This window comes from Puma concolor, chromosome C2, assembly GCF_028749965.1.
Source record: "Puma concolor isolate L17-30 chromosome C2, mPumCon1.1.hap2, whole genome shotgun sequence".
NCBI lineage: Eukaryota > Metazoa > Chordata > Mammalia > Carnivora > Felidae > Puma > Puma concolor.
Genome location: NC_141675.1, coordinates 12,466,324 through 12,492,671, shown reverse-complemented (window position 1 = coordinate 12,492,671; position 26,348 = coordinate 12,466,324).

The window sequence follows — 26,348 nt, the reverse complement described above, 5'->3', positions numbered from 1 at the left end:
TTTTCATAGTAACAGTCTTCAAAAGCTACACATCATCAACAGCAAGATCTGAAAACCCTTAGTTGTCCAAAACATGGACAACATTATGCTGCCTCCTGCCTAGCTCCATCCTCCCATATGTAATTTAAAAACAAAAGCAATACTAAAACATTAAATAAATATAATAAAACCCAATGCTTTGGGATTTTTTTTTCTAAAATGGCTACTTTTGCTCTTACAAATTTTACAAATCATTTCAAAATAAAATTATTTTCTTCTCCTGATCCGTTGATTTCTTAAGTATATTCTTGATCCGACCATTGGGAAATCCAGCATTACCCTGGAGCCTGATTGCCCAAGGCCATATTCTTTATCATAGAATTAAGAACTCATGATGATCTAATTTCTGCCTACCTCTCCACCACCACCTCCTACTACTCCAACCTCCATGATTTGTGCCTCAGGTACCTATGTCCTTGCAGACTCTACAGTGGGAACTAAGGTCTTTGTTCCTGGGGAATGCTGGAGTTGTGCAGCGTAGTAACCCTGTTTTGACTATATTTACCTTTATTGAAGTTATTCCTAGTCCTATCCCCTAGACACACACACACACACACACACACACACACACACACACACACACACTATGCAAGTTCAAGTCTGTGACTTCTTTTATGCTTCCACATTACATGGAATGCTCCCCCTACCCCATCTCTCAGACCTATTCACCAAGTTAATTCCTACTACTGTTTGAACCTCAACTCAGACACCCTCTTCTCCAGGCAGCCCCTCCCAAGTGCTCTACTCCTTTACTCATCACCCCTGCGGGTCTTCAGCAACATATTCCATATTGGTCTACAATCACCTTTTGCTATTTCTCTTCACCGCTAGACTGTAGGAGTGGTAAGGGCAAAGATTAGTTCTTCTTCATCTTCAGTCTCTTTAGTTTGATGGAATCAATTATTTCAAGTTCTTTGCAACATTGCCTCCTGAAAGTTATAATACAGGAGGCTAAAGTCATTCCTCAAAAATATATGAAATTGTCCAAAAGCCCTCAGCATTCTTCCATCCTTCCTCCTCAACACAGCTGTCTCACTGCCAAGCCCTGGGTACTTACACACCAGATTTTCCCACGATGTTGTCCGACAGGAAACATCTTCCTGGATTTTGCCATGCCTAGGTGAGTAACTGGCTCAAGACTTTCTTTGATGCATTAAAATTCCACCTTTGTTGCAAAGCCTTCTGGCAGGTGGTTTGACGATATAGCATTTCCACGAGGGTGTGCTAAATTATTTAATTCTTTTAATAGTTATAATTAATTTTATTTTTATAATCTCCACAACTAGCAAATCACATCAGTAATTTCATAGTAATCACTGCTTAGGAAAAGCGAAAATGAGGAGGGCAATGAGTTCACTTAAAAATGTTAAGTAAGAATATAGATGACACACAAAGATGGAAAATAGCTAGAAGAGGAATCTTCAGTTGTGATGCTCAGTTTTAAGTGTCTGTTTGGTTTGGCTGAGTTGTACTCAGGTGTTCAATCAAACACTAATCCAGGTGTTGCTGTGAAGGTATTTTTGTAGATCTGATTAACATCTACAATAAGTTGACTTTAAGTAAAGGAGATTACCCTCTATAATCTGGTTGGGCCTGATTGAATCAGTTAAAAGAATTTAAGGGCAGAACCGAGGTTTCCCTGGAAGAGGAAAAATTCTGCTTGTAGACTCAGGTTTCAACTCCTGTCCAAGACTTCCAGCCTGTCCTTCCTGACAGCATGGCCTGTCCCAAGGAATTCTAACATGTAGAGCCAGCCCCAACAATTGCTAATTGAATAAGCTGATTGATAGATACATAATAGATAATATAGATAGATGATAGATCAATGGATGGTAGATAGGTCGATAGATAGATATGAATAGATAGATGATAGATAGACAGATGACAGATAGATATCCTACTGGCTATGTTTCTCCAGTGGAACACTAACTGTTATATCAAATAACTAAGGTTTTGCTTGAGTTTTTCACTGCCTGGGATAACTGCTGATTAACTCTGAGCTTCTGGAAGCAATATTTAAAATCAGCGCCCACCTTTACTGTTTAGAATTGTTGTTGTAAACAACGACCTTGATAAAATGCCTTTGCTCCCTTCCTGCTTCCACCTTTTCTATTTGCATTGGCTTGTGGATTTGCTGTCCCTGCCAAATGCATCAACTGGGAAAGAAACTGTAATACATCTCAGCTGACATACATAACCTGACTCAGTAAAACTATGCTGGTACCTGACACTCTATGTCCTGTCAAAATAGAGGTGCTGCTCAGAATCCTGGGATCCTAGAGTCATTAGGCTCCACAGAGCCCTTGCCTCTGAATAATCTGGAGGGTTTTATTAAAAATGGGATTTCTGGGCGCCTGGGTGGCTCAGTCGGTTGAGCGTCCGACTTCAGCTCAGGTCACGATCTCGCGGTCCGTGAGTTCGAGCCCCGCGTCGGGATCTGGGTCGATGGCTGGGAGCCTGGAGCCTGCTTCCGGTTCTGTGTCTCCCTCTCTCTCTGCCCCTCCCCCGTTCATGCTCTGTCTCTCTCTGTCTCAAAAATAAACAAACGTTAAAAAAATTTTTAAAAAAACAAAATGGGATTTCCCAGACCCCCATCTCAGTTCCACTAAATCAGAATGTCACAGAGGGTATCAGGACCTTAATGTTTCCAAACTCACACCATGATACTTATATGCACTAATGTTTGAAAACTAATGTTTAAGGAGTTCCCTAGAGGACCTACAGAATAATTATAGCTTTAAATACATTTTCTTTTTCATTTTGGGATTCTGCAACAGATCATATTTGAGAAATCTCTTTTTCAGCTGCAAAAACCTCAGAGTTTAGAACCCACTGAACCAGTCTGTGGTAGGTTGAATTACTAGCTTTAGTTCTCTCCTTGTACCACACTCTTACCATCGCCTTTTCATAGATGCAGTATATTTCTACACTTCTTGACTTTGGCATTGGTCATGTGACTTGCCTTAGCCAATGGCAGGGGAGGCAGAAACGACCTGTAAACCCTCAGTGTAAAGCATTTATCATGGTGGCAGCTAAGTGATACATAATTTAAACCCAATTTTATAGGTGAGGACTCAAGAAACAAAGTGACTGTCCTAAGGAGACTTCATCCAAAGGAATGAAGTCCTACCTCAAAATGGTAGAACTCTCATGGCAGGCCAGAAGATGGGCACCCCAAAGAAGAGGTTTTCAACATCCTTCCTCCCAATCACACAAAGTAAATGAGCATCTTCAGGGGCCTTTGGAGGAGCAGCATTGGTCTTCTCCAGAGAACATCATATCATGCCCAGCCAAGGAAAAAGCTGAAGTTCAGTGGGACCACCTCATGCTTTGCAAGGTGGGAATAACATGGTATCTTCATACTTTCCTTGCTGACTTCAGCTCAGCTACTCTTAAACTGTCATGTGCTGCCTATTGCAATGAAAAAAAATTCCACTAAATGCTATTGTCCTGAGCAGGACAAAATGTTTTAATGCCAGCGATCAAGATGTATACATCTAAATGCCTTTATTTAATACCCCCAAGATGGCCTCTTGTCCATTGGACAATTACTTATGGTATTAACTTGACAGGGGAGATGAGAGTGGAACTTGTTATTATATTTGAGTCCAAGCAAGACTCAGGCTTGCAAATACACTCTAAGACTCAAGAGTGTCCACACTGGGTGATTGACAATTTGCCCTAAAAGATAATGCAAAAGGAACCTACATGCGTATAATAACCTAAAAGATGTCTTTTCCATGCCTGTGCATGTCATGGAGCCTAGTGCTTTGGATTACCACAGTATTTCTTGGAAACTCTTGTTTTGCCAAATATCTTGAATTCAGTCCCAAGCATTCTCTCAATTCAGAGCCACGTGGTGGGCTCAGTGCTAAAGGGAGATTAACATTGCAGTGTCCTTGCACAAGACTGAGACTACGCAATGTTAAAAAAAAAAAAAAAAAAAAAAAAGATAAACATGATTCTAGGCACATTCCGTGCCTCATCTCTATGGCCCAGTTCCTGTTATCCATCAAGTAGGTTTTAAAATAGTCCACGTTTTTCAGTCCTATAAAGTCAACAGTTCTGGAAAGTTGGCAGGTACACTTGTTTAAACAAAGCTCCCAAGTTTTCTGCTGGCAGGTGTTTCCAGAGTTCTTGGAGCACAATTCTTTGGATAGGATATTTGCCAATGTACATAGCAACAGGGGGAAAAAAGTGTTTTCCTTTGCCACAGTGGAGACACCAAAATGCCTTAGATGCAAAGCTGGATTTTCAGTTCAGGGGGCTTATTTTGGCTCTAGGTCAAGGAATAAACAATAATAAAATCATACATCTCTCTGTCCAGAACTCTGATGAGCTGAAGAATCAGTAGGGCTGCTCATCAAACTGGCAGCATAAGCTCCCCTTGTGTCTCTGTGCAGTTTGACCCAAGGAGCTGGTTGTTCCTTCTCGGTCAATTCCCCTAGACCCCCGAGTGTCCCGTTCTCAAGCTTTCCAGCTAATTCTTCTTGAAACTGAGACTGGGGATGGTGGGTTTGAAACTTAGTATGATGAAGGCAGATCAGACTTTATTCTTCCCCCATTAGACCCAAGGCATTGATTTTAGTTACCCTTAAATCCAGCTTTCCAAAAGCGAAACCTGGGATTGCTTTACAAGCACATGACTAGTTTCATAATCTGCTCCTTGGCAGTTGGACTAATTCAGATTTGCTGCCATTAGACTCATTCCCTTAGCCCTTCAATTAAACTCAGCATTGGTGCTAGAACTCTACAAGAAAGAACTAATCCCTTGTCTCTCACCTTGAATTGAATGAAAATAAACAGAAGAGTTTTGTTTTTTGTTTTTTGTTTTTTGTTTTTGTTTTTTTTTTTAAAGAAAGACCAAATTCTGAAGAGGAGAAATTTAAGCATGGAAGGGAAAGGTTTGGGGACAAGTTTTTAAATGTCAAAAGAAGTCCAAATGTTTCTGGCTGAGAAGGTACTTAATGGTCATTGAATTGCAACCCAGTGAAAATTAAGAGTTCAAATTCTGCCTACAAAAATTTAGAATAGTAGGCATTATTTAAAGTCATTTCTTCTTTAATTACCTACTAGTGGTGTGTATCAGAGTTAAGTTCTTCCATTCTTGCATTAATTGGCCTTATGTTGGGTACCCATTTTGCCTCTTATCTGTGTTGTTCCTCTGCACCATCTTCTTTATATTTTCTTGTCATTTAGTATCTTTGGAAGCATCTTTACAAATTTGAAAGTGAAGATACACTTTACAGATATTCTGGGGTTAGAATGGGCCCTTTTAGTAAAGTGTCATGGACAGAGCAGAGGCTCTTATCTCCTAAAATCCATCAATTTCAAAAATCAAAACTGTCCATTCATTGTCAGGAAAAACACCAATTCTTTTCTTCATATTGACTATGGCTACAAAAATAAACCACATTGGTCAGACTCGGACTTGTTCACCCCAAGAAGATATTTGAAGGAATAACTGTGGTTAAAAATACAGGCTTTGTTTGGACAGAACTGAGTTCAAGTCCCCTCTTTGCCTCTTACTTGTAGGGTGTTTTAAAATGAGGCTCTGACAAATGTCCATCAATGGATGAATGGATAAAGAAGATGTGGTATATATATATATATATAATGGAGTATTACTCGGCAATCGGAAAGAATGAAATCTTGCCATTTGCAACTACGTGGATGGAACTAGAGGGTATTATGCTAAGCTAAATTAGTCAGAGAAAGACAAATATCATACGACTTCACTCATATGAGGACTTTAAGACACAGAAGAGATGAATATAAGGGAAGGGAAGCAAAATAATATAAAAACAGGGAGGAGGACAAAACATAAGAGACTTAAATATGGAGAACAAACTTAGGTCAACTGGAGGGGTTGTGGCGGGGATGGGCTAAATGGGTAAGGGGCATTAAGGAATCTACTCTTGAAATCATTGTTGCACTATATGCTAACTAATTTGGATGTAAATTTAAAAAATAAAATTAATAAAGTAAAATAAAATAAAATGAGCCTCTGAATTCAATGATGATTGAATGCTGGCACTGCCTTTTTCTAGATGCAAGACTTAGATCAACCTATTAAACTCTCTGGGCTTTGCTTTTTCAAGGATAGAATGGGCAATGTGAATAGATATAGTCAGGACAATGAAATAGCATATGTCAAGTGCAGAGCCCATAAAAACAACTCCAGATGAGAACAGCCAAAATTTAAGAAAAGTGTATTCGACTGCAGCCTTGACGTTACTTGAAAAAAACATTTTTTAATGTTTATTTATTTTTTGAGAGAGAGAGAGAGAGGGAGACACAGAATCTGAAGCAGGCTCCAGGCTCTGAGCTGTCTGCATAGAGCCCAACACAGGGCTCGAACCCGTGAACCGTGAGATCATAACCTGAGCCAAAGTTGGACACTTAGCCAACTGAGCCACTCACGTGCCTCATTTTGACATCACATTTTGTTTTAACTTTCATTGTGTTCTATCTCATGAGTAATAACTATTTGTTGTAGAAAAAATTGGAAAACAAAGATAAATTAAAAAAATTAGAGTTTTTGTCACCTATAGAACCATCTGTCAGAAATAATTACCATGGAGAGTTTGCTTAAATCCTTTCAGACTTAATCATGAAATATTCAGTGATATTACATTTCTCCCCACAAGCTGTGTTTCCACCTTGAAAGTGAGTAAAGAAGGTTATGGGAAAATTCATTTCCAGAAGATAAATCAGGAGAAAGGATCCTGAGAAGATTTGGGAGGAAATGAACTTTTTTTGTTTGTTTGTTTTCACAAACAAAGACACGTTGTGAATTCCGGGCAGGATATCGTTTCTGCCAGATAATTTTTGGAAGAGGCAAGAATGCTAAGCCAGAGTTTCTCTTGGGAAGATAACAGACCCTGGATGATCTCTGTTGGGTAAGTTTCAGTAAGTATGACAAATCAAATACTGCTTTTGCTATTAAGTTCCAATGACTGAGTGGGAAAGGACTGATAAAGCAATAATTTTTTTTTTTAAATGTTGCCTTCCTTTTCCCTTGATTAGTGAAAATTTTTTGGCTACCTTCTGTGGTCTTTGCTATCAACATAGCTGAGCAATTATTTTTTAAAATTTCACCAAAACCTATTTGTTAACAATGTTTGCGTGTAGTATGTTGCCTTAGCAACATGCCTTTAGCATGTTGCCTTATTATATTTGGAATATTAATAGCATAGCTATCATTCTGGAGGTGCTCTGTGCATAAATCTTCCAAATTGCACTTTTAAATTAACAAAACACTGAAGCTTAGAGAGACTAAGTAAAATGCTCAAGTCACAGAGTTAGTGAACAGCAGAACTGGCAAACTCAGGTCTACCCCAGTCCAAAAGCCATATTCTACTCACCAGAATATGTTAGAGCTCACTGTGTGTGTCCACACACAAGCCCATGCACACTCCATACCACTCGCCAAACAATAAAAACATCTGCTGGTAAAGAAAGGTGTGCATAGGGGCGCCTGGGTGGCTCAGTTGGTTAAGCGTCCGACTTCAGCTCAGGTCACGATCTCGCAGTCCGTGGGTTCGAGCCCCGCGTCGGGCTCTGGGCTGATGGCTCGGAGCCTGGAGCCTGCTTCCGATTCTGTGTCTCCCTCTCTCTCTGCCCCCGATTCTGTGTCTCCCTCTCTCTCTGCCCCTCCCCTGTTCATGCTCTGTCTCTCTCTCTGTCTCAAAATAAATGAACGTTAAAAAAAAAAGAAAGGTGTGCATAATTATGGAAATATTTGAATCTAGGAGATGCTTTTCCTGGGGTTCATTTCGAATGGAATACTCTGGGCCTGGACTTACAATTCCATCTGGAACTTCACTAGTATCTGTGTGGCACAGTCAATAGTAAGTTCATAAAATCCATTGATAGTCAAGTACCTTTACACACCCAGGAGTATTATATTTGCACAACCCGGGAGAAAAAAAGGAAAAAATACCAGTTTATTTTTAACAGGTTTTGAGATGATTTCTATAGGACGTACAGCCTTGATATTTTTGTGGAGAAGATCACAGCTAACCTCCAGCAACTGGAATGTGAGCATGGGGCCGCGTTAGAGAGGGAGGGGGAACGAGGTTGAAGCAATGACACAAAATTGTTCTCAGTGACCAAAAGCCAAACATTTCCTTTTTTTCCCATTCTTCATACAGTCTTCAACCCCTTTAAAAATGTAATGAATGTCAATAGAGATCATCTAGAACCACAAGAAGTTTATTTCTTCTTGTCCTTGTGTCCTCCCTTCATTGAACTTCTATTACCTTGGGATTGAGGACAAAGCTTTATTAGTAAGTAGAGATAAAAGCAGGAGGGAGAACTAATGCTTATCAAGCCCCCCCCCCCCAAGGGCCAGGCACCTGCCTAGGTGTTTTATATATTAAATCCCTTCCCAACACGACTGAAAAATAAATATTATTATCTCCATCTTCTAGGTAAGAAACTGAGGATAAGACAAGTGAAATAACTTGACTCATTTACCCCATCTATTAAGTACCAGAGTTAGGATACCAGCCCAATTCTAAGGCCTTTCTATGGCATTGAGAATAGAAGAAATAGGTTCTGAATTTATATCCCCCAATTTCACAGCCATGGTGAGGTTTATTTTTTTCTTTGTCCAGTTTACTAATATCTGAGCTGTGAATATGTATTACATTCTTTGGATAAGAACAATCATTTGGAATTTTGAATTCCAGATAAACCCCCAAATCATCTTCTAGTTCATTCCTTGGAGTAAAAGGAGGTTCACACAGTAATAGTCAAGTCACATATCTCTGATTTTGCGAGACATAGAGCCCTGCTGACATTCCTTCCGTGGGGTTTTCCAGATGTCTAGGGTGTTTGTGATACGCACCCTTGAGTTATCTTCTTAAGACGGAAGGCATCTGCCCTGTTCTCCCCTTCTGCTCCATCCCACTGTGATGGTGCCTTTGGTTCTTTGTAGATCAAGAGAGACTACCTATCTCCAGTGCCCACCAATTGCTGCTGATGCTGACGAGCCAATGCCACCAGCACCACATGCTGTCTCTGCACATGCTGCCAGTACTGATGCTGCTGACATATTGAGATTCCAAAGCCCAGAGAACCAATTAGTAGGAAAAAAAAAAAAAAAAAGGAAAACAGACTTTGTTTACCTGTTCATACTGCGTGTCCATGGGGCCTGGGCTATAGAGCCATCAGAGTGGCAGGCCACAGGGATACTCGAGACCCCCACCCGCCTTAGCAGGAACCCACCACTCTCAAACCAGGTTACCTGAGACTCCTTTGCCTTTCCTTAGGATGTGCTCTTTCTTAGGAGGATCTTTCTCATTCCTCCTTGTAAAAACTAGCTCCAGACACATGTAACCCAAAAGATCGGGGCCCACCTGGGATGCCCGCTATACGTATCTGTATGTGAAAAATGTGGTCCAGGGAGTTTAGGGGTTTGTTCAATGCTCTCCAGCTTCTTAGTAGCAGAGATGCAACCAGAGTTTGGGTATCCCGACTCTTAATTCGGAGAAGTGTTCTTTTATTTATTCATGTATCCATTCAATAAATATGTACTGAGGGCTGGTTTTCTACCGGGCACTCTAAGAGGTAATGTAAATGACACATGCTTGACCTTTAGAGCTCATGCTTTAATGGTGTAGTAAGTCCATTCCTAATGGCGTGGTAAGTCTACTGTAGGGTGAAACTCAAGGTCCAGAGAAATTCATAGGAGGGGCTCCTAACCTAGGAAGGACTCCTGAGATGAGATGAGATTTAAGCTGAGCCTGAAGGACCAGGAAAAGTTACCAGGCTAAGGAAACGGCTGAAATGTAGGCAGTGGGCTGGTGGGGGATGGGGAGGTTGGGGAAGGTAGACCCTTGAGTCAACAATTTTCCCTTTAGAAGTTAAATGCATATCCATTTTCTTTTTCTTGGTAATAACATAGAACTTTAAAAATGCAAGTCTATAACACAGAGGTTTCACTGTGAATTTATTAGAACAAGGGAAAGAGGATGAGAGTTTAGTTAATGAGAAGCATAGGGTTAGAAGCGTGATTATGACTTCAGGTAAGTCAGGGAAAACCAATGTAAAATAACTCTCAGGGATGAATCCAGTTTTTGCGGGACCTGAAATTTATACAACATGTGGCACACTTTTCACGAAAAAATAATTCACCAAAAATTTTCTTACTCTTAATTTTCTAAAAGACATCTGATCGCGTGAACACATTGTAATTTGGGAAGAGTCTTTTAAGAAAGGGTCCTGAAGTTTCAGCCTCATTAGCATTATGATAAACCCCTTCTAATGACAGGATTTCGGAAAGAGTACCAACAACAATAATAAAACCATTCAAACCAGGGGCTGAAGGCACTTGAACTCCTTAGTTTGTTAATTTCAAAACTTTCCCTACTGAGTGGTCTAGGAGAGTCTGGAGAAGGGAAGGGAGGAAAGGAAAGTTGTAAAGGTGGATCTTGTGTGTGTGTGTGTGTGTGTGTGTGTGTGTACTGGTAACTTTAGTCTACTAACTGGGATTTTTCATGGTCAGTTTTTTTAGACTGTGTTCTGGGAAGATTTCAACACCTTCTTGGCAAACAAAGTCCCCATAAAGCTGAAGTGAATAGCCAAAGAGGACGTGGTCTTTCAGCACTTCCATCTAAAAAACACTGCAGAGGAACTTCCTCTATTAAGGTAAATGAACAAATAAATCTTCCTGTGCAGACACGAGTTCTGTATGTTTCTCACCAGCGGTTCATTAGGAGCACAGTTCTTCAAGTATGGACCGGGGCGGGGGCTGGGGAGGCACCTGGGCAGCTCAGTCGGTTGAACTTCTGACTTCGGCTCAGGTCATGATCTCACAGTCTGTGAGTTTGAGCCCGGCATCAGGCTCTGTGCTGACAGCTCAGAGCCTGGAGCCTGCTCCCGGTTCTGTGTCTCCCTCTCTCTCTGCCCCTCCCCCACTCATGCTCTGTCTCTCTGTCTCTCTCTCTTTCTGTCAAAAATAAATAAATATTTTTTTAAAAATTTTTAAAAAGTATGGACTGGGAAGGGGGCTGGTGGGAGAGAAGAGGCAAACAAGATGGAGAGGATGGTGTGCTGTTCAACTGGCTCTCCAGAAAAAAAGGAAAAGCCCTGATGTTTATGCCAATTTTTGTGGCTTACATACCCTTACGATGGCTGGTTTCAATCAATTGCTCTGACAACACTAACACGGAGAAGGAAAGTCACGGGCACAATCAATTCTCACACTCCAGAAGAGAGATTCCTGGACGTAACATTTCTGTAGTATGGTTGACGCTTCCTTGTGGACCTGCCAGAACAGACCTTTTGTTTAAAATGCCTCTCAAACGTGAAAAGCAGGGCCTTTACTTTGCCTTGGGCACCTGCACTGATATGCAGAGCATGGATTTCAGGTCCCACATGCTCTTGAGTTAATTTCACTGGATTAAAGGAGATTCAGACTTTGTGAGTAGGCTGGCCAGGACTTTGTGAATTCCAGATGGGATTCTGGCATCTTCCTCATCAAGTTCTGCTATTAGCAGCTGTGACCTTCAGAACTAGAGTCTTCCCAGGGAGAGGCTGGAGCCCAGGGAAAAGCACAGAAATAACAAGAACTGTGCCACCTTTTACCAAAGGCTGCTTGAGATATAGTTTAGTTTTGACAGATTGTAGTGAAAGAAACGTATCCAACATAAAATAATTTGATTGATTGGTGGGTAGATATCATTTATTTTAGTATTAGGAGTAGATATAACTTGCAACATAAATAAAATGATTTATACCTTCAGTCTCTTCCTTTTGCCCTTCCTTTATTCCCTCCTTCTTTCCCTCTCTTCCCTCCTTCCTTCCTTCCTTCCTATTGAATGATTACAACCTTCCTTCCTTCCTTCCTTCCTTCCTTCCTTCCTTCCTTCCTTCCTTCCTCCCTCCCTCCCTCCCTCCCTCCCTCCCTCCCTTCCTTCCTATTGAATGATTACAACCTTCCTTCCTTCCTCCCTTTTTTCCTTCCTTCCTTCCTTCCTTCCTTCCTTCCTTCCTTCCTTCCTTCCTTCCTTCCTGTTGAATGATTACAAGGTTCTCCACCAGATGCTGGAGTAAAACAATATTGAATAAGACAAATAGAAATGGTGTCTCCTTTAAAGAAGCTCACAGTCAAGAAGGAGGCAATCACGTGAACACCTACCTGAAGTTCTATGCTTCAGGGTCTGAGAAAGAAGGCTAAGCTGACCACAAAGCACGGAAGGGGTACAAATTCTGGCTGGAGTAAGGGGATAAAGAAGGGAAATCAAACAGAATGTATAGAGTCATAACCCAGAAACTTAAAAGATGAGAAGCCTGATGACCAGGAGTTAGAACAGTGGGCAGACAATGTGAGAAGGGACAGGTGGAAATCTGTCAATTGATCACGGCAATGCAAGGACTTCAGCCTGCCTGAAGATTTGGAGACAAGAACTGGAAAGGATACTCTGTATGAAAATGCTAGCAGAAATCTTATGGTAAATCTTGAAAATCACACATTCTATCCTGCCAACATTGGGGAAGCATTTGTGGGTTTTCAACTGGGGAATGAAATGATCATTTCTGGGATTTAAAAAAAAAGTATCCATTTTTGAGAGAGAGATTGTGAGTGGGGGACGAGCAGAGAGGGGGAAGAGCCCAAAGTGGGCTTCATATTGACAGCAGAGAGCCGGATGCAGGGCTCAAACCACAAAGTGTGAGATCATGACCTGAGCTGAAATCAGATGCTCAACTGAGCCACCCAGGCACCCCTGTTTTTGTTTTGTTTCGTTTGTTTTGTTTTGTTTTAAAGGATCACTGTAAGGTTGCTGCATGAAGGATAAAAAGCTGGGAGGCAGTTAGAAGAAAGAGTAATGGGCTTTGATGATGCTATTGACCTTGGGGTCATGCTAGTAAGAATGGACAAAGCAGGAGAAGGAACTCGGGAATTTTAAGTCGAACTTTCTTATTATTTTGATGTAGGTTAAAAGAATGGTTTAGGGTGCCTTCTAGGTATCTAAGAAACTTCAAGACAAAGTACAACAACAAAGGATTACTTTATAAAACACTTTGAAATATCCAGGATTTAAGGTATGATAAAAAATGACATTATGAATTCTTGTAATGCTATTAATTTAGAAAACAGGTTCATTACATCACTCTGATTTGGGCTCTTACCTGAACTCTGTGAGACAGGCAGGGGAGGTGCTGTAAAGCTAGTGTTACAAAATACAGTAAATGGGGGCCCTTGGGTGGCTCAGCCGGTTAAGCATCCAACTTTTGACTTCGCTCAGGTCATGATCTCACGGGTCCTGAGTTCAAGCCCTGCATAGGGTTCTGCACCGACAGCGTGGGGCCTGTTTGGAATTCTGCTTCCCTCTCTCTCTGCCCAAACCCCCCAACCCCGCCTTGCTCTTTATGTCTCTCTCAAAATAAGTAAATATAAACTTTAAAACAATTTTTTTTAAATGTAGTAAATGGAATTTGGCACAACTGAGACATACATGCAAGATCACGCTGCTGTAGCACAGGTGGGGCAAAGAGTCAAGTATGAATCACAGTCCTAGTACAAGAATGGCAGGGCGGGCTTAACACCTGTAGAGGTGAATTTACTTTTCCTCTAGATATTTCTGCCACTGGCACTGTGCAAGTTAACTCAAGGGTCTGGTTTTGTTGAGCAGTTTCTCCCACAGTTCTCCAGGTCACATCAATGGAAACTTGAAGACCTTATTTGAGTTGCCTAAAATTATGTCCAAGCCATTAAACCCTTGACATTCTTGGGGCTCAAAGAATCCGTTACCTTAGAGGGTTCTGAAGTATTGGTCATCCCATTTGTCATTGTAAGACCCGACACTGAAGAGGAAGAGGCAAGTATATTGTCATCCTTTCCTTTCTGTGGAAAACGGAAAGGAAAACACAAAAAAAAACCTGCCATTTCCCTCAGGTCAAGTGACAGACACTGACCCTTGACATTCAATTCAGAAAACTCCAAAACAAACAGAATAGTGTAAGCTTAAAGAAAAAAAAAAAAAAAAAGTCAAGTTAGGGACATCAAACTTTCTCTTACCTAGAACAAAATGGCTTTTCCTACTGCTCTAAACAGGACTCTGGAAGAGAAAATAAAGTTACTTAAACTCGATTAGAAAGTAGAGTGAAGAATGTAATCTGCTTTACAGCTTCTCAGAAGATGACAGGCAGTTGGAAAATCTGTGTAAATGTTAGCCTGGCTTTTGTAAATTCTACCAATCCACACCTCCCTACTATGCTTACTATGCCCTTTGCTCATTGTTTATGATTGAGGAGAATGTCTGCATGTGCGTTATTTAAGCTGATGAACAGAGATGTATTGTGATTCTTCTCTCTTCTCAGAGAAAAAAGCACAATTAATTTTTAATTAATCTTTAATTAATTAGTCGATGTTGCCATTCGATACATCTTCAAATCCAAGCTGAAGTTAAAGAGGGATGGAGTTCAGAAAAATTAAAAGCATCTCACACAACTGATCCTCACTCTTTCTTTTCAAAATGCCTTACTCTCTTCCCTTCCGGGACGGCCTATTCTGGTTTTCCTCCTCTCTCCCAGTGTGCGCCTTGTAGCAACCCTTCATTGGGTCCTTCTCTTCCTGAGGTCAGCCTCAAGTCTCATTTCAGCCTTTCTCTCCTTTCTTGTTCATTCCCTACATGATTTTATACAAACCCGTGCATTAAATAGCCTCTCTAGCCTGATGAATACCAAAATCACATCCCTGGTTTTGATCTTTCCTACAAAATCTGCACTGGTATAACCAACCAGCCAACTTGGCATTTCCACTTGGATATTAACCAGCCTCTTAAACTCAACCTGTCCACACAGACTCTTGATTGCCTACTCACTCCTGTCTTCAAACTCACCTCCATCCCCCTACCTCTGCAAGCAGCATTACACATCACCATATCACCATTCTTTCAGCTGTTTAGGGCAAAACCCTAGGCATCATCCTTGATTTAACTGTTTCTCTAACATCTCCCATCCAACCCGTTAATTGAATGGATGCTTCCAATTGCTTTCTGCTGTACCTCGACATTTCCTTCCTTTTTTAAAAAATTTAAACTCTAGTTAACATACAGTTCAATACTGGTTTCAGGAGTAGAATTCAGTGATTCATCACTTAGATACAACACCCAGTGCTCATCATAACAAGTGCCCTCCTTAGTACCCATCACCCATGTAGCCCGTCCCCCACCCACCTCTCTCCATCAACCCTCAGTGTGTTCTCTATCGTTAAGAGTCTCGTATGGTTTGTGTCCCTTTCTTCTGTTTCCCCCTTCCCGTATGTTCACCTGTTTTGTTTCTTAAATTCCACACATGAGTGAAACCATATAGTATTTGTCTTTCTCTGACTGACTTATTTCGCTTAGCATAATATACTCTAGCTCCATCCATGCCATTGCAAATGGCAAGGTTTCATTCTTTTTGATGGCTGGGTAATATTCTATTGTGTGTATATGTGTGTGTGTATATATATATATTTATATTCATATACCTTTAAATTTTTTTAAATGTTTTTTATTATTTATTTTTGAGAGAGAGAGAGAGAGCAGGGGAGGGGCAGAGAGAGAGGGAGTCACAGAATCTGAAGCAGGCTCCAGGCTCTGAGCTGTCAGCAAAGAGCCCAACACAGGGCACAAACTCTGAGATCATGAGATCACGAACCATGAGATCGTGACCTGAGCCGAAGTTGGATGTTTAAGCGACTGAGTCACCCAAGCGTCCCTATGCACATCTTCTTTATCCATTTATTAGTTGATAGACATTTGGCCTCTTTCCATAATTTGGCTACAGTTGATAATGCTGCTATAAGCATCAGGGTTCATGTACCCCTTCAAATCTGTATTTTTTTTTATCCTTTGGGTAAATACCTAACAGTGAAATTGTTGGGTCATGGGGTAGTTCTATTTTTAACTTTTTGAGGAAACTCCACACTGTTTTCTTTTTTTTTCAACGTTTATTTATTTTTGGGACAGAGAGAGACAGAGCATGAACGGGCGAGGGGCAGAGAGAGAGGGAGACACAGAATCGGAAACAGGCTCCAGGCTCTGAGCCATCAGCCCAGAGCCCGACGCGGGGCTCGAACTCACGGACCGCGAGATCGTGACCTGGCTGAAGTCGGACGCTTAACCGACTGCGCCACCCAGGCGCCCCTCCACACTGTTTTCAAGAGTGGCTGCACCACTTTGCATTCCCACCAATAGCGCAAGAGAGCTCCCCTTTCTCCACATCATCGCCAACACCTGTTGTTTCTTGTGTTGTTAATTTTAGCCATTTTGGCAAATGCGAGGTGGTATCTCATTGTGGTTTTGGTTTGCATTTCCCTGATGAGTGATGTTGAGCATCTTTTCATATGTCTGTTAGCCATCTGGACGTCTTCTTTGGAAAAATGTCTATTCACGTCTTCTTCCCGTTTCTTAACTGGATTGTTTATTTTGGGGTGTTAAGCTTGGTGAGTTCTTTAGAGATTTTGCATACTAACCTCTTCTCTGAGATATCATTTGCAAATATCTTCTCCCATTCCATAGGCTGCCTTTTAGTTGTGTTGACTGTTTCCTTTGCCATGCACAAGGCTTTTATCTTGATGAGGTCGCAATAGTTCATTTTTGCTTTTCTTTCTCTTTCCTCTGGTGACGTGTCTTGTAAGAAGTTGCTGCGGCCGAGGTCAAAGAGGTTGCTGCCTGTGTTCTCCTCTAGGATTTTGATGGTTTCCTGTCTCACATTTAGGCATTTTATCATCCATTTTGAATTTAGTTTTGTGTATGGTGTAAGAAAGTGGTCCAGGTTCATTTTTCTGCATGTCGCTGTCCAGTTTTCCCAGCACCATTTGTTGAAGCGACTGTCTTTTTTCCATTGGACATTCTTTCCTGCTTTGTACCTTCACAGTTCATTCTGAGGCCAGCTGTTTCTTATCATCTTTATCATTCCTCACGTGTATGATTGCAATCGCCTTCCATCTGGGGTGTGTGCTTTCTCTCTTGTGTCCCTAAGTCTATCATACCTTCGCCAAACAAAATTATATTTTTAAAATGTAAATGAAAGCATGTGATCCTCTTGGAATAAAATCCAAACCCCATATCTTCAAACATCTGCATGAGCTTCTCCCTGCCTCCTCTGACCTCATCTCCTAATGCTCTGTGCTTTGCATGCTTTGCTCTGAACACATTTTCTTGCAGTTCCCTGCATATCCAAGTGCTTCTTACTTCAGGGCCTTTGCACATGCTGTTTCTCTCCCTGGAATTTTCTTCCTGCAATTCTTTACATAGCTCAGTGTGAATCATCGCTCAAGTTTGAGTTTTGAGGAATGTTATTTCCTCAGAGGAATTTTCTCACTGTCCAACCTTGTTGCTCTACATAATCTGCTACATTTTTATTGCAAACACCATCACTAAAAAAAGTTATAAGTATCAATTTTTATTGGTTTACTATTTTTGTTTGTTTGCTTCTCCCCCACCCCATGCTATTAAACATAATAAATTTGGAGAAAATACTTCTGTCGAACATTGGTCGGATGGCATCCACGTCGACTGCTGCTGCTGTCAATATTAGCAAGCCACGTGTGTAACAACTTTCTCTAGGATATTTTATTTTATTTTATTTTATTTTTTCAACGTTTTTATTTATTTTATTTTTGGGACAGAGAGAGACGGAGCATGAATGGGGGAGGGGCAGAGAGAGAGGGAGACACAGAATGGGAAACAGGCTCCAGGCTCTGAGCCATCAGCCCAGAGCCCGATGCGGGGCTCGAACTCACGGACCGCGAGATCGTGACCTGGCTGAAGTCGTACGCTTAACCGACTGCGCCACCCAGGCGCCCCTCTAGGATATTTTAACTGAGAAAGCAGGTATTCCCTGACATGCCTGGGTATATCCCTTTATCCTCTCATTCAGGAAAGAGCTCCTGAGCGTCTACCATATGCCAAACCCTGCGATACATAGATAGGTGGTTCGAAAGAGTCAGATTTCTGCTCTCGTGCCGCTACCAGGGAAGTCAGATATTGAAGAAACAAACAGCAAGAAGCAAAACAATGTGAAAATCATAGAGTACTATAGGAAACCATCACACCCACATTTATTGGTGGGAAAATGCGTTATAGACGGGAAACAGAAAAAAGTACGGTTAACTCCAAACTGGCTCATAGCTTAGTTGGCTATTTATCTTTTTTTTTTTTTTTTTTCTCTTTTACTAAGGTGACATACTTCCTGGCTTGGCCAGAACAGTCCTGACTCATGCCTTCACTTTAATTATTAATATCCCCTCTTTGGGCTCTCCATTGAGTCTCAGTTTGGATAATGCAGCATCCTAACTCTCTCACACTGCCCATACTGGAGCAGAGTGCATAAAATTAGAAAAAGGCTGCCATACTCATAGATTTGACCAGAAGACCCGTCTTACCCCTTGTACAAAAAGTGCCGTATTTGAGGAGATTTGATTCTAACAATAGTTATTTAGGCTAGAAAAGAATCCCACAGAATCCAGCGCTGATGAAATGAGAAGATACCACTCAATAGGATTTTAATTGTATGAGGATTAATTTGATCTTTCCAGGATTTGTGAGCTTGAGATTCACAGAGAAGCAGAAGCAGCCATAGTCAAAGCAGAGGCAGTCAGGAGAGTGGCAGAGGCAATAACACACAGGCCACAAATGAAATCATTCCCAAGGAACAAAATGGCCAGGTTAGCGGGGCAGCTGTTTCATCACGAACATCAAAGAATATTTTATTAATCTTTGAAGCTTACTGCTCCATTATTAACATTTTCCTCGATTTTTTCTTTCTTTTTATTTCTCAGACACTGGAAATAAATGGCCTATTTATAATGCCTGTATATTCTCTTTCAATGCCTCTCTCTGTATAATGCAGACCAGGGCCCATCCAGGTCTCCACATGTTACATTCTAGAGTTCAAGGCACATTCAGCAATACAGATGGTGTAGGGTAAGGAATAGCCATTAATGGGAAAATCAGCACAGGACAATGTCAGCTCAGGTCTACTTAATCCTCACGTTATCCCATAAGAGGCTTCCCAAGGCCGGGACGCTGCCAGGGCTGGAAGACAGGCCTGCATTTCAAAACATGAATCTCTTCCACCTGCGCGTCTCTGAGGTGTAGACAAGCTGTTGAGAAAGCAGCCTGGCCCACGGGGAGCACACACGCTTCTTGGAGCCAGGCAATCTGATTTTCAGGGGGCAACTACTGCCTGGGAATGATGATGGGCCAGAACCTGGAGACCTTGAGGTCAATGGGACATTGCATTGCACCCTGAGCTTGGGTTCAGGCCCTCCCACTGGAAGAAGGGGGTGGGGCAGACACAGCCGGCTCCTTGCACAGACCTGCCATGGTCAGCTTATCTTCTCGTTGGTTACATGGTTATGTATCTATACAGAAAACCACGAGGGATAATTTGTGCTATTGATTTGGCCTCCTCTAGAGATGCAGTCCTACCCGCCTCCCCCCCCCCCCCCAAGAGCTCCTTCTCCATTAAAACTTTTTTTGGATGTGAGCTATTCTGGCAATATGGACTCTGATATACTGCCCAAAATTTAACCTTTATATGTCTATAGTTTAATGGTTCAACTACTTTCTAAATTGTCATGGAAGGCATTAGACCCCAACAATGAGCTGCTTTGAGAGTTCACTGGCATCTCACCATTACATAAACTTTTTATTCTGACTTTCTTTTTCAAATTGTTTTTTCAGTTTAAAAACGTTTGTTGGGGCGCCTGGGTGGCGCAGTCGGTTAAGCGTCCGACTTCAACCAGGTCACGATCTCACGGTCCGTGAGTTCGAGCCCCGCGTCGGGCTCTGGGCTGATGGCTCAGAGCCTGGAGCCTGTTTCCGATTCTGTGTCTCCCTCTGTCTCTGCCCCTCGCCCGTTCATGCTCTGTCTCTCTCTGTCCCAAAAATAAATAAACGTTGAAAAAAAAAAATTAAAAAAAAAATAAAAACGTTTGTTATAGAAACTTTGAAAGTCCCCTTTTTACCCTCTTTTCACTCTCATTTCCAAACCCCCATTTCTGAACCGATCACTACTGTGAGGTTGGCATTGATCACTGCAGTGTATTTTTTAATATTTTTTTCTACATATCTATTTACCCAATGACAATATAAACTGTGCTATTACAATTTATATAAATGACATCATGCTATACGTACCAATCTGTAATTTGCTTTTTTTACTCTTTTAAAAATTTGGAATGTATATTACATAGACGCTAGTACAGTTAAAGAAAATCAATGACATGGTGACCTATGTCTACTTCTACTTGTTTTTGCACTTTATATAAATGAGGTCATACAAGATGCATTCTACTTTAGAGATTGATTCATGTTAATCCATGCAGCTGTGATTCACTCTTTTCCAATAATATGATATGAAGAACTATCCATGTTGATAAATACATGTAGTTGATTCCTAGTAATGTGCATGTTTAATGCAATGTGAAAATCGTTGTCTTTTTTTTTTTCCTTGAGAGAGAGAGAACATGTGTGCTTGCAAGTGGGGGAGGGGAAAGGGAGGGAGAGAGAATATTAAGCAGGTTCCATGCCTAACACAGAGCCTGACTCAGGGCTCGATCCCAAGACCTTGGGATCTTTACCTGGACTGAAATCAAGAGTTGAATGCTTAACTAACTGAGCCACCCAGGCGCCCCGAGAATCTTTGTCTCTTAATAGGAAAGTTTAATTAATTTACATTTGCTCTTATCACTGATTCAAATGTGCAGTAATAAACCAGAATATCCTGGGAAAAGATTCCAATACAAAATATGTATAAATGTTGGGTAAAATATATAACATATTTGCAAACTGAGGCCTACATAAGTGAGAGTCACAAATGTGTACCATGTAAAAGGTTTGGAGGCAGAGTTTTTCTAAGCCCAGGTCATCAGTACTTTCAAAGTCATTTCCTGATCATAGTTTGTGACCCCTGTCCCTATGAGGGCATCAGCACACCATCCCCTATAGACACTTGGACCACAAGTCTTCAACTCCCTTGCACACTCAACCTTTGGATCCTCTCTTCAGCTTTGGTATGTGGAGATTTGCCACTCTTTGTTTTGATTATGCAGATGAAGGATTTCATGCATGGTAACTATATATCGGTAGGGAAAAATGATTTACTCAGCATTTCTATATGCTCAAAGTAGAATAAGAAGTCCTCCATATGCGCTCAGTCTGCCGTCATAATGAGGTAACTGATATGACCCTTACACAGACCAGGCTTGGCAAAGTACATCATGTTACATTGAAAGGTAATTAACAGTTTCTTTGAGGTGTTTGAAAAGAAAATTTAAGTGTTATAACTTTTTTTTTTTTAATGTTTATCTATTCCTGAGAGAAAGAGACAGAGGGTAAACAAGGGAAGGGCAGAGAGAGAGGAAGACACAGAATCTGAAACAGGCTCCAGGCTCTGAGCCACAGACCTTGAGATCATGACCTGAGCTGAAATCAGACACTCAACCAACTGAGCCACCCAAGTGTCCCTTATCACTGCTAATTGACCTCTAAGTAAGCAAAAATATTCCTTGAGGTTTAAAGAGATATATTTATATGTAAAATATCTATGACATATACCATGCCCAAATATGATATATGTGAAAATAGTATATGTAATATACAGTTTTCACATATAATGTGCACATATAATATATATTACATATAAATATCCATATGTTATATATATAAGACATATAATGTTAAATATATAATAAAATTATTTAAATAATAAACAGATATTACTTGAGCTAATTTGTGTGTATCATGGCAATATTTATAGTTTTGTTCCCCTACAGTATCCAGGAGACTTAAGGGATATATTTCTTTTTTTTTTTTTTTAATTTTTTTTTTCAACGTTTATTTATTTTTGGGACAGAGAGAGACAGAACATGAATGGGGGAGGGGCAGAGAGAGAGGGAGACACAGAATCGGAAACAGGCTCCAGGCCCTGAGCCATCAGCCCAGAGCCCGACGCGGGGCTCGAACTCACGGACCACGAGATCGTGACCTGGCTGAAGTCGGACGCTTAACCGACTGCGCCACCCAGGCGCCCCATAGGGGTATATTTCTATGAATGCCTAAACATTATAGAAATGTATAAAGCCAAATTGTTTCCTCCCCCTCTAAATTTTTTTTCCAGAATAAAAATAAGATAAAGGAAAATTAAGAGTTCAGAAATAGATTACAAAAATAAGAGGAATAGGGAGCCTCTGGCATAGCATGCTAGAAGACATCTTTTCTCAAAAATCTCTCCCCTTTGTAGATCCTGACCCTAAAATTCCATTATTCCAAATTCAAGTCTTTGAGTTAAAGCTTCCTGGAGCATCAGACACTTGTAAGGTTAAACACATTAACTCATAATTAACCATTAACATCTTAAAGTGAATTCATACAGAAAGCTTTTCAAAGGGTGTTACTCCTAGGTATCTTACTATCAAATATGCTGTTTAAAAAGTGTTTTGGTTCCTCAAAAAGTTAACCATAGAATTATCATCAAAATTCCTCAATTCCACTCCTAAGGATATATCAAAAAGAAATGAAAATAGGTACCCACACAAAAACTTGTATGCAAATGTTAATAGCAATGCTATTTATAATAACGAAAAGGTGAAAACTGCCCAAATGTCCATTGAGTGATGAATACATAAATAAAAGTGGTACATCCATACAATAGAATATTATTCATCCATAAAAAGGAATGAAGTGTTGATACATTCTACAATGTGGATGAACTTCAAAAACATTATGCTAAACAAATGAAAGAAGTCAGACACGAAAGATTACATATTGTGCTATATGATTACATTTATATGAAATATTCAGATTAGGTAAGTCCATAGAGATAGAAAGCAGATTAGTGGTTTTCAGGGGGCAGGAGGAAAGGCTGTGGAAAGTGACCCCTTAATGAGTACAGGATTTCTTTTTGGAGCGATAGAAATGTTATGGAACTAGACAGGGGTGCCAGTTGCACAACACCATAAATGTACTATGTGCCACTGAATTGTATGCTTTAAAATCATAGTTGTATGTTATATGAGCATTTTATAAGTTTTTTTTCATTTTTTTTTCATTTATTTCGAGAGAGAGTACGAGCAGGGGAGGGGCAGAGAGAGGGAGAGAGAGAGAATCCCAAGCAGGCTTCGTGCTGTCAGCTCGGATCCCGATGCAGAGCTCGATCTCACAAACCATGAGATCATGACCACAGCCAAAATCAAAAGACTAATGCTTAACTGACTAAGCCACTCAGGTGCCTCTGTTATATGAGCTTTTTAAAGACTCAGAACTCCTGCAGCAACTCACATTTGTTTAACTCCAAATTTCTCAAATGCCTTAGATCATAGAAACCTCAGGGCTTTGTACGTGTATGTGTGTGTTTGAGGTCAGGCTCACAGAGAGTAAAAAGAAGATACAGCCTAATAAGGTCAGTGATGGAGGAAACAAGAGATCCAGAGTAGGGGCCCTTAAATATCAAGGATAGAGCAGGAGAAAAAGGAAAAGGAAGGATGCAGAAAGAAGTGGCGGATTGGGAACTAAAATTCTGGAACAAAGTAACATGAATAATGTCATTGAGGTGAAACCCGGGAGTTCTGAACCCACTGTCAGGTCAGGTTCTCCAGAAAGCAGATGGAGATCTCAGATGGAGATCAGTAGGTGGAAAGTTTGGGAAGAATGCCCTAAGGATCCATAATACAAGGAGTGAGGAACAAAGAATTGGGTGGAGGAAGAAGCTGAACTGTGGTGCAGGTCGATCCCACACTGAGTTCTAGAGCTGCATGGACTGCAGGCTGTCCAAGTCCTGGACCTCCACACCAGCTGACTGTGGGACACCGGCTGCCCCACAGGTGTAAGCTTGATGAAGGGGGACAACGCCTACAGACATTTATCTGTAAGCCATGAGAAGGAAATACTCGTGGCAGCTGGGTGATCAATTGTCTCAGTCCTGAAGTGGGAATCTGGATGCCATGCCATAGCACCCACCATATGAAGCCACCATTTTCTGCAAAGGGCTCAATATCCCACAGAGGTGATTCCCAGAAGCCCTCTTTCCATAGCCACGCATCTAAGGAATATCACCTTCAAGAAATCTACACTCAGTGATCCTGAATGAGTTCCTATTTCCCTCCATTTTTTGATGCAGCAGGTGTTTTCACTTTGTGGAGAAGAGTTAAAATACAAGACCATTTTCCAGGAGAACATCCTCCGTAGTAGGGTAAGGCCACTAATTTTTCATTAACATTACTGCAAAACAAGTTGTTACAGATTAATTATTCTCGTAGTGGAAGGATGCTTCATTAATTTACATCGAATAATGCTGCCTGTCACTTTTGGTCTCTGTCCCTTCCATTGGGCTTCCCCTACCTTCTACACTGGAATCACTTCAGGAGAGGAGGGTTCCACTCCAGACGAACCAACCCAAAACCTCTGCAAAACAAGCATAGAAATTCACCTTTCATATTTTTTTTTTATTCTTGCGTATATAAATGTTAGGAAGTACTATTATGAATTCTCTGATCTACACTTCTTTGGGCCAGGCCCCCAGGGAGTCCTGGGCTTATGGTCTGTCACACGGGGCCCCACTAAGTCTTTTACTTGATTGCCCTTTGCCAAGCGGCCGGGAGCCAATGCTATGGTATGTTTTACAAACGTCCTCTGTACAGCTTGTGTCTATGTTTACCATCGAGACGAGGTTTATGACATTACATTGTGTGTTCTCTTTCTGTAAAGGCTTATAGGAGAAAATTCTGATTTCAGAATCCGATAACCTTATTCACATCTTGAGCAACTAGATAGTTTTAACATTATTAATAGTGTGAATCACCCACCTATAAAGTTTCCTTCTAATCGGCCAGCAGAAACTTAAAATCAAGCTGCTGGCACGCCTCTAGCAAGTATGCGTGACTTCATAGCGTGATTTTTTGTGTCCTGACTCATCCTTGCTTCTACTGGACTTCCCTGACTCGTTTTCCCTCATTTATTTGCTATTTCATACGTATCCTAATAAGTTGCTTTAAATCCTTTCTGGAACAAGATTGGGTATTAATAAATGTATTCCAGTTATTTATAAGAAAACAGACATTGACAAAGCCAAGGCATCAGTGAAATACGTTTCCCTTTTTTTTCTTAATGTTTGTTTATTTTTGAGAGAGAGGGAGACAGAAGATCCAAAGCAGGTTCGGTGCTGATAGTAGAGAGTTGATGTGGGGCTCGAACTCACAAGCTGTGAGATCATGACCTGAGCCAAAGTCAGACGCTGAATGGACTGAGCCACCCAGGTGCCCCAGATGTCAGTGAAATGTCTTAATAGCAAAGAAGTGTTTGCCAGTGTATTCTAAGTATTTTTACACGGAACGTTGTGAGAAGTAATTCTAGTAATGTTGTAACCAGTTAATTGGATAGAATTTCAACTTTTGACACTAAGAACTGGTCTAAGGTTCTGTGACTTGGCCATAGTAGAAAGTAATAGGTCCTGCGCATTTCCAAAGAATTACTGAGGAAATCATTTAGAAAATGTCCTATAATTTTAAATCTCTTTCCTTTGCCCTTAATCTTGTTTGTTTATGCATGCTCAGGCATAAAACTAATATAAAGATTACAAAACTCCAAGCTTCGATTAAAATATTTCTGGTTCTCTGAGCACTTACAGAGAGCAAATTTTCTCTTTTCATTCAGCTGGAATGCACGTGTTATACTTTGCTACAAGAAGAGGAAATTCCTAGTAACTGTTGGTTTTCATGATTGAGTTCACCTTGGGAAAGTAAAAGTTAAACTGAAAATATTTAGAAGCTTGGGGTTAATGCACTATAGAGGAATTTGCATTGTATAGTAGGCATTAACTATAAGAGCGCATTATAATTAGTGCTAGACATTTCCTAGAACGATGTAAAGTATCCAAGTGAACCATACTTCAGTGAGCTCATACTTCAAATGACTTAGGAGTTAATGAGAGAATCATGAAACAGCCCCTCTCCCCACTTTTACTGAATTGATCTCGGGAAAGATGGGAACAGCACAGGCCTCTGCTTCTGATATGGGAAGTTTATGGGAAGGAAAGAAGGAGCCCTGGAAAATCTTTGGAGCTTTTAGAATTAGCCTTTATAGGGGCGCCTGGGTGGCGCAGTCGGTTAAGCGTCCGACTTCAGCCAGGTCACGATCTCGCGGTCCGCGAGTTCGAGCCCCGCGTCGGGCTCTGGGCTGATGGCTCAGAGCCTGGAGCCTGTTTCCGATTCTGTGTCTCCCTCTCTCTCTGCCCCTCCCTCGTTCATGCTCTGTCTCTCTCTGTCCGAAAAATAAAATAAAAACGTTGAAAAAAAAATTAAAAAAAAA